Source organism: Ornithorhynchus anatinus, chromosome 14 (genome assembly GCF_004115215.2).
Source record: "Ornithorhynchus anatinus isolate Pmale09 chromosome 14, mOrnAna1.pri.v4, whole genome shotgun sequence".
In the NCBI taxonomy this organism is placed as follows: domain Eukaryota; kingdom Metazoa; phylum Chordata; class Mammalia; order Monotremata; family Ornithorhynchidae; genus Ornithorhynchus; species Ornithorhynchus anatinus.
In genome coordinates, this window is record NC_041741.1 from 15,315,490 (window position 1) to 15,325,324 (window position 9,835).

Consider the following 9,835-nt stretch of genomic DNA (forward strand, 5'->3'; position numbering starts at 1 on the left):
ATTAAAATAAATTACAGGTGGAAATAGAACTGAGGTGAATATCAAACTGCTTATGGGGTCCAGACCCACAAGTGCATAGGCGATATAAAGGGGGGCAAATAGGAGAATGAGGCTTAGAGAAGACCTCTTGGGGGAGTTAGGATTTTAGTAGGGCTTTGAAGAGGGGGAGAGTGGTGATCAGTGGGATATGAAGGGGAAGGGAATTCCAGGAAAGAAGGAAGACATAAGCCAGGGGTCAGTGGCAACGTAGAAGACTGCAGGTTGGATTGTAGTGAGACATTATCGAGGTTAGACAGGAAGGGGAGAAGCTGTTTTGAGAGCAAAACAAACAGATCAGGCACCTCTGTGAAAAGAATGTCTTTGCTTTGGAACTTGTCAAGTGTTCTGTCAGGTTAATTACGGAGGCAGAAAGATATTTCTTTAAAAAGAGCATCTATTAATACAGTTCGAAGGACACAACGGAGGAATGGCAGTGAAAGGATTTAGGGCTAACAGGTGGCTAGGAGCCACTGGGGCTGAGGCTCTCCCAGCCAGCGGGCCATGTGTGGGAGTCCTCTGACTCCCTCCTCCATCCTCGCTGCTTCCTGATGTCGCCACGGAGGGCTCTCAGCTGCAAGAATGGCTGCAAGGCATGCCCTTGCCCAAACTGTCAGGAAGATAACTCAGCTCTGTAACTGCCTCCCTCACCTCCCCCCCAAGTCAGTCTCCAACCTGCGCAAGAAAAGGAGAGCATCAAGCTGCCCTACAACCAGACTGGTGGTAAGTCAGGCTGAAAAATGCCTCAGAGACTCTTTTCTTACTACAATAAGGGAAGGGTTTTTGTATTTTGTTTTCAGTCAATTGGTGGAATTCATCGAGTGCTTACTGTGTGCAGAGCACTGGGCTAAGCACTGGGGCAAGTTCAATACAGTTGGTAAACACAATCCCTTTCATTGTGGAGCCCTCGAATGAACCTTTTGAAAGCCGCCATTCTTTGACTTGATTATCCAGAGCGAAGGAAAACCTGGGAAGGCAGAAAACCTGTTTGGAATCAGAAAATGACCATTTCTGAGGAAATTGGATTGCTTTAAAAGCAAAAACAAGCCAGCAGGGTGGTTGGTTTTTTTCGGCTTTCACTTCCAAAATTCCTGAGAGTAAACTGGAAAGAAAAGGAGAGTAAGGCCTTTGTTGACAACTAAATCGGGTGGTTACTTATGAAGATCTTCCATTCCAAATGCTGAATTGTATTTATGGCTGAGTCTGTGTGGAGCATTTTAAGCTAAAGTCAGGTCTCCACCAGCTCATTAATTCAGCAAATTCAGGCGGGGGAGAGGGGGAAAAAAATGCAGAAAATGTACTTGGGTCACAATTGTCCATATTAGTAATCCAAGTATGTTTTCTAGCATCAAGTTATTGGCTGTGGTGCTAGGGAAGACTGATCCAGATAAGTATTAATTGATCCACAGCAAATAGAAACATTGCATTGGGCCTTGACATTTATCGGAAAGTCTATTCCTGTGGGAAGTGGGTGTTGTGACCTCTCATGGTCTCTCCCAGCTCAGAGATGCTAATCCTGGCTGACGCCTTCCTGAAAGAATCCCTTCTACACAGTTTGACCTTTTGCTACCCACATGGCTATAATTGGTGGGGGAGGGGGGTAGACAAGTGCAGGCAAATGGCACTTGTGCTCCCTGAAAAGGCTCTCAGGCACCACGTGGCATTCTATAAGCAATCAATCTGGTACTTATTGAACACTTACTGTTTGCAGAGCACTGTACTGAGTACTCAGAAGCATATAATACAGTAGGCACAGTCGCTGAGAAGCTTAAATTTGAATGGGAAGAGAAGTAAATTCCCTCCAAGTCCTTACATGGCAGGTGAGGGAAAAATTGGATGAAAAGATTTAAATGACTTGGGCAAAGGCCATATCCCAGAGGGGGACTGTGCCACGATTAATAAATCCATTCCTGACTCCTAAGAAAGCACTGGCCAGGAGGTATGAACACTGGGGGAGAGGCAGAGGGGTGAGGGAGCCAGAGACGGCCAGGAAGGTAGACCTCTCTCATGGCTTCGGACCCAGAAGTCATACCCACCTGGAAGCGCCCAGCTTGGAGGAGGCTGGAGCAGTCTGGGGAGGAGGCGGCAGCTGCAGTCAGCCGCCCTTGGCACTGACCAGCCGGAACTCTAACCTGGATCCCAAAGGTGATCCCAGAAAACGAGCCATCCAGGGAGGAGAGCATCACAATTTTACTCATCGTTTTTAATTGCTGCTGCTCTTCTTTCTGGGCCAGTTCCTCCAGGATCCTTGGGGCATTTCCACCAGTCAACTCCGGCTGGCACAGAGAGAATGGCTGGAGCTGGGCTTGGTTACAATCCTAGAGTGGACGACACGGCGATGGCACTGACGGAAATGTTTTGGTTGCCGGTGCCTGCTCTGTTTGTCCGTCTCAAGGGGTAGCAGTCTACTTGTAATGATTTTCACTTTTTCAAAACATTTTTAATGGTATTTGGTGAACACTTACTCTGTGCCAGGCAATGCACTAAACGCTGGGATAGATACAAACTAATCAGGTTGGGCACAGTCTCTCCCACAAAGGACTCAGAGTCTTAATCCTCATTTTACAGATAATAATAGTTATATTTGTTAAGTGCTTACTAGGTGTCAGGCGCTGTACTAAGCGCTGGAGATGAGGGAACTGAGGAACAGAGAAACGAAGTGACTTGCCCAAGGTCACCCTGCATACAAGTGGTGGAGTTGGGATTAGAATGGAGGTGCTTGTGACTCCCAGGCCTGTGCTTTAGCCACTAGGTCAGGCTGCCTTTCAAATTTGACACATCCCCCACATCCTGGGGGTAAGATCCCCTCAGGGGCTCCAGTGGTGCCAGCAGGAGGAGTGAGCAAGTCCGATGGGGAGGGTGGACTGGTTCTCAGGGGTCTCTGTTGGACTGGGCCGGGTAAGGAGCTCTGCAACAGTGTCAGGGTCTGGAAGCAGGCTTGGCTCTTTACTTGCCGCTAGTGTGGCTCACCCTCTCAAGCTGGCACCTGGAGAGTTTCCAATACTCTACCAGTCTAGACTATGGGAGGGAGAATCAAGCAGAGGCCCGTCCATCCCATTCCTAGCTTGGCCGATGGCTAGCGAGTGGAAGGCAATCTGCTACAAGTCAAAACTCACCCGTGCTGGGCAGCAGCAGCATGGGAGAGAGTCGAAGGCGGAGACTGAAGTTTACTGCATAGAAGGAGGTAATGGTAAACCACTTACGTATTTTTACCAAGAAAACTTAAGGATCCACTATCAGATTGTAGATGGAGATGGGGAGTTCTGGGAGAGATGTGTCCATGAAATCCGTTATTAGTAAGAAACAACTCTACAGCATAAGACAAGTGTGGCTCAAGTTTCTGCCTAAAATCAGAGATGATTTTTAGGTCCCAACAAAATACAGTTGTAAAAATAACACATGATGACATTACTAGTCCATAGTTGGGTGGAGCCAGGTTTAGAACAGGTCCTTCTGACTCCCAAGTCCATGCTTACTCTCAGTAAATGCCATTGAGTGGTTACTTTTTTATGGTATTTGTTAAATGCTTACTATGCATCAGTCAACATACCAAGTTCTGGGGTGGATAGGAGATTGGTCAAACACAGTTAATGTTCCACATGGGGCTCACAGTATTAGTCTCCATTTTACAGATGAGGTAACTTGGGCACAGAGAAGTGAAGTGACTTGCCCAAGGTCACACAGCAGACATGTAGCAGAGCCGAGTTTAGAACCCAGATCCTTCTGACTCCCAGGACTGTGCTCTAACCATTAGACTGCACTGCTTTTCTGGTTTATCTGAGGTTTCAGCAGGCAAACATCCTCCAGTCTTGAAGACTTTTGCTGCTGATAGATCAGAAAAGTAGCCTGTCTTCCCTCCTCCTTTATACTCTACGATCACTTATCACTTCAGTAAGTCTGGATCCTTTTCTGCTTAAAGATGAAACAGCCTAGTCATTACCAGCTTTAATATATTCATATAGAGCACACAACTGAATGTATTTCTTCTTTATGGTAAAGATAAGAAAAGGAAATCAGATAAGAACCGCCTAGTTAACTTTTCATATTCCAGAATTAATACATCCGTTCTGGTTCTCTCCCTTTCTCTTCTCTCCCTCTCCCTTTCCCTCTCTGGACAGTCCTTATCCTCAGTTTGCAGTGTCATTGGTCACATGTAGCATCTCAGTGTAGTATTCCTGTGTTCATACTTTGGTACCTTGATACAAGGAGCAAAGGAGATCTCAGATTAGCCTTCCAATAGCCTCAATTATTCCATCTTTCTTCCTTTTTATACAATATTTACCTCTTTCAGTTAACACAGTCTCCTTTTCTCTGGTTCTCCCTGTTGATTATTCAGGAGGAAATATTTGATGCCTAAGGCAAATTGCCTTAATTAGTAACTATTACCTAGTTATTGTTTTAGCAAATCATTACGTAAATGAGATTTTCTAGGAGAAGTTGTCAAGGTTAATGAGATCTTCCTTGTGTCCACTACTTTGATGTGGGAAGAGACTTTAAGAAGATCCTTTTAACTGGGATGAAAATGGTCCTTTTCCCTCAGAACCTGCCTATGTGTGAGAACCTGATTTGATTGGCGTGAGAAGCAGCAGGGCCTAGTGGAAACCGAACAGGCCTGGGAGTCAGAGGGTCTGCTGGGTTCTAATACCGGATCCACCACTTGTCTGTTGTGTGATTTTGGGCAAGTCGCTTCATTTCTCTGTGTCTTAGTTACCTCATCGGTAAAATGGGGATTAAGACTGTGAGCCCCATGTGGGACATGGACTGCGTCCATTCTATCTTGTATTTATCCAGCGCCAAGAACAGTACTTGATGCAGGGTAAGCACTTAAATGCCATAAAAAAAGAATCTATGTCTTCCTTTCCCAGAGAACTGAATCTATGCTTGTTCCCACTTTTGTTCCATGCTTGTTCCACCCTCACTTTTCCCACATTTGGATAGTCAGTCAATTGTATTAATTGAGTGCTTACTGTGTGCACAGCACTGTACTAAGCACTTGGGAGAGTATAAATATAAAAGAATAACAGTCACATTCCCTGCCCACAGTGAGCTTACAGTCTAGAGGGTGAGACAGACATTAAATAAAATTACAGATATGTACCCAAGTGCTGTGGGGCTGGGAGAGGGAGTAAATAAAGGGAGCAAGTCGAGGTGGTGCAGAAGGGAGTGGAAGAAGAGGAAAGAATGACTTAGAATAGATCTCTTGGAGATGTGCCTTCAATAAGACTTTGAAAAGGGGGAGAGTAATTGTCAGATATGAAGAGGGAGGGCGTTCCAGGCCAGAGGCAGGATGTGGTCAAGAGGTCTCCCACAAGATACACAAGATCAAGGTACAGTGAGAAGATTGGCATTAGAGGAGTGTATTTTACTGCCACTCCATCTGGAAAACTGGAGTGAAACAGCAATACTTCTTTCCAAGGACATCAGCTGCATAATCAACCTCTACTGAAAAATACCTACAACTCGCTATTGGAGTCGTGAATGGAAAATGTTAGCATCTGCATTAATACAAACATGTCAGTTGTAAGTTTCAATCAAATCAAAGGACCCATCAGATGTGGGGCTAAAGATATGTTTCTTTTCTGAATATTAGTTCTAGACCAGTGCTTGGTATGATGCTTTGCCCATGTTAACTGCTAAATAGATACAATTATTGCAACTATGTCCAAATGAAAAGTTGCAGCAGAGGAAGTTGGGCTGTTCCATCCCTGCGGTGACAAACCACCGTGGCCTGTGGAATTACTGAAGCAATCCATTAATCAGGCACGAAGAGTTAGAGGCCATTTTTAATGTACTTCTTGAACACCAGGGCATCCCTCATCATCAAGTTCTCATCCCATCTATGCCCCTGAAGATGTTAACTCGTGTTGTTGTGGTAGGTGGCTGATTAGCTCAGTTCCTATGCCCTCCTGATTAAGTTTCTATTTGAGAACCTTATTAAGAACCTATTTTAAAGGCAAATTTGACCCAGCCATCACTTAAGTTGGTTCCTGGGAGACAGAAGCCCAGGGAGGGCAGAGGGCTGGGATATTCGCGAGGTCTACTCGCTCTGCTTTAGGGAAGTTTGCTTACCAAAGTTTTGCATTTTGCAGCTTCCGATAAACTTGTAGGATTTTTCCACCTTGGGTGGCAGGCACGCTGTGATGGGATTGGCCATGATCAAGCTCTCAGGCAAAATCAAGAAGCAAGTGAGAAAAACCCAAGTCTCAGGTAGGAAAAGAGCTTCCAAAATAACTGGCGTTTGGATTCTCTGCTCGTGGTGGAAGTTACTAATTAGATGGGAGACTGAGTTTTATTAGTTGCTACAATTGTTTGTTGTTGTTTCATGTTGGACTATAAAACTGTCATGTTTAAACTCAGGGTTGAAGTGTGCTTTTCACCAGGAGGGCAATTATAAAATAACCGGACTTGTGATATTTGTAAAGTGTGTACTACATGCCAAGAACTGAGCTAAGCATTGAGATAGCTACAACACAATTAGTCCCTGGGTTGAGGTGTGCTTTTTACGAAGAGGGCAATGATAAAATAGTAAGAATTGTGATATTTAAGTGTGTACTAAGTGCCAAGCACTGTGCTAAACATTGGGGTAGCTACAACACAATCAGTTCCTGGTCCACTTGGGACTCACAGTCTAATGGGGTGAGAGAACAGGTATTTCATCTTCATTTTACTGATGAGGAAACTGAAGCCCAGAGAGGTGAAGTCACTTGCTCCAGGTCACATAGCAGGTAAGTGGCAGAGCCAGGATTAGAACCCATGTCTTCTAATTCACAGGCCCATGTTTAGAACTTTTGTGACCTCAGTCCCCTCTGAGGTACTGTATTACATGTCTAGCCTTGCCCCTCTACCCAAATTACTTTTTTTTAAATGGTATTTGTTAAACATTTACTATGTTCCAGGCAGTGTACTAAGCACTAGGAAGCAATGTGGCTTAGTGGAAAGAGCAAGGGCTTGGGAGCCAGAGGTTGTGGATTCTAATTCCGGTTCCACCACTTATCGGATGTGTGACTTTGGGCAGGTCACTTAACTTCTCTGTGCCTCAGTAACCTCATCTGTAAAATGGGGATTAAGATGGTGAGCCCCACATGGGATAACCTGATTACCTTGTAGATCTACCCCAACACTTAGAACAGTGCTTGGCCCATAGTAAACGCTTAACAAATACCATCATCATTATTATTATTATTATCTAAAAGATGATGTGTGAAGATGATGATCTTTATTATCTAAACTGTAAGCTCACCGATAGACTGTAAACTCGTTGTGGGCTAGGAATTTGTCTATATTTAATATTGTACTCTTCCAAGCACTTAGTACAGTGTATCGCATACAGCGAGCGCTCAATAAATATGACTGAATGAATATTATTATTATTATTGTTATGAGTATGGCCCAGTGAAAAATGGAAATATAGGAAGCTGAGAGTCAGGAGCCCCAGTTTCTAGTCCCAGCTCTGCCACTGACCAGCTGTGTGACTGAAGGCAAGTTACCTAACTTCTCTGTGTCCCACTGTCCCAGGTTCTAAACTGTAAAAATGTACATATTTCCTTTCCTTATATACGGACTGTATCTGGCCTGATTATCTTTTATCTGCTCCAGTGCATGGCACCTATTAACTGTCAAGTTAGTACTATTATTAATCAATCAATTGTATTTATTGAGTGCTTACTTTGTGTGGAGCACTGTACTAAGCGATATTATCGTTATTATAATGTTGTGACAATTTGCTATCCAGCATATCCTGGAGTTTATAAAAAAAAAAAAGTAGTCTCCCCACTACTTGTCTAACATCAAGCTCGTTGTGATCAGGGACTGCATTGGTGATATTGCTGTGTTGTTCTCTCCCAAACACTGCACCCTGTAATTGCTCGATGAATTCGATTGAGTGATTGTTTGATTGATTGTGTCTTTCTCTCAGAGGGTAGATATGTGGGCCGCCCTCACCGTCGGAACTTGGTACCTCCTGATCGTCAGAAAAAAAGGAAACCACAAGATTGCATCCGTCTATTCGAAGGGGCAGATTCGAGCAATAGGAACCATCAGGTAGAAAGCGTTCCGTGGTCGTGAGGCCTTGGCTTTGAGTAGCTTGGTCTCTCACCCAGGTTGGGGGAATTGAGTGTTCTTCTTTATCTGTGTCTCAGGGTGAACCGAACTCCTGGTTTTCAGCTTAGGAGATTGCTCACCATTATTCTTACTGTTGGCATTCTCAATTCAACACCTAGATACAAGCTGTGATTCCACATATCATAGAATCTATCATAGCCTGATCCTCTCAGTGCAGAGCTAGGAAGACAGGATGCAAAGTTTCAACTCCAAAATCGGAACATACCCTGTTTTGTGTGTTTTTTTCAAAAGGTATTTGTTCAGTTCTTACAACGTGACAGGCAACTGTACTAAACGCTGGGGTGGATATAGGCAAATCAGATTGGACACAGTCCCTGTCCCACACAGGGCTCACAATCTTAATCCCTATTTTAATGACGAGGGAAATGAGGCCCAGACACTGTGTGACTTGTCCAAGGGCACACTGCAGACAAGTGGCAGAGCTGGGATTGGAGCCCAGGTCCTCTGACTCCCAGGCCCGTGCTCTTTCCATTAGGCCATGCTCTGGCATTTTTTTAAAAGTAAAATTCTTTCCTTAGGGGAGCCAACCCCTTGGCAGGTGCCTATGGAATTGCCTATTCCTAACAGTAGCAAGCCAGGTTCTCCCCATGGGGTTACTTTCAACTCACCTGAGATTTTGATAGAGGAGACAGGTTGATTGAATTTTTGGCTGCAACAAAACCAGCAGGTGGAGCTCAATTATTAGTTTTTGGTTTGCTAAACTCCCCAAAGCAAAGATCTGTGCAAGAAGGAATCCACATACAAGCCAAGCGTAGAAACAGGGAATGTATAATAAATGACTGTAACTTGAGAACCTCCTTACAGGCAGGGAATGTGTCTGCTCCCAAGCACTTAGTACAGTGTTTTGCACTCAGTAAAAGTGTTCAATAAATAAGACTGGATGAATGAATGCACGAATGCTACTTCTGTTGTATTCTCCCAATCAATACAAGGTCCTGCACATCTTAAGCACTTAATAAATACCATTGATTGATACATTTTCCCCTAGACTCAGATGTTATCATTGGGGTTTTTTTTTAATGATAGTTATTAAACGCTTACTATGTGTCAAGTACTGTTCTAAGCACTGGGGTAGATAGAAGGTAATCAGGTTGGACACCATCCTTGTTCCACAACGGGTTCACAGTCCAAATACTGCATCCCCATTTTACAGTTGAAGAAACTGAGGCACAGAGAAGTTAAGTGACTTACCCAAGGTCACACTGCAGGCAAGTGGCAGAGCCAAGATTAGAACCCAAGTGCTCTGACTCCCAGGCCTGGGCTCTTTCCACTAACCCAAGCTGCTCCTATTTCAAAATCTGGAAAAATAAGATGAAATTGCTTTATATCCTATATATCTCTAGATTAAGCCACACTAAATTATTGTTTGATCTTGGTTAAGCCTCAAAAGCCAAATGAGTTGCAGTGTGATATGGATCTTTGCAAAAGGCCTCAAAAGTAGAAGCGTGTTCTCCTGTCTGTGATTATGGTTTTTCAATTTTAAGGAAGAATATTTCCAATTTAGATGGCACAACAGCCTTCTTCTTGTCTTCAAAAAGTACCCTGTAGCAGGCCAACTCCTTTGAACTCTTCTCTTCAATAGGGTCTTCTTCAATCATTTTTATAAATTTATATGCTTTTTTAAAAAGTGGATCCAATGCTGCTTACTTAATCTTAATTTTGGCTGGTGTTGAAAAAA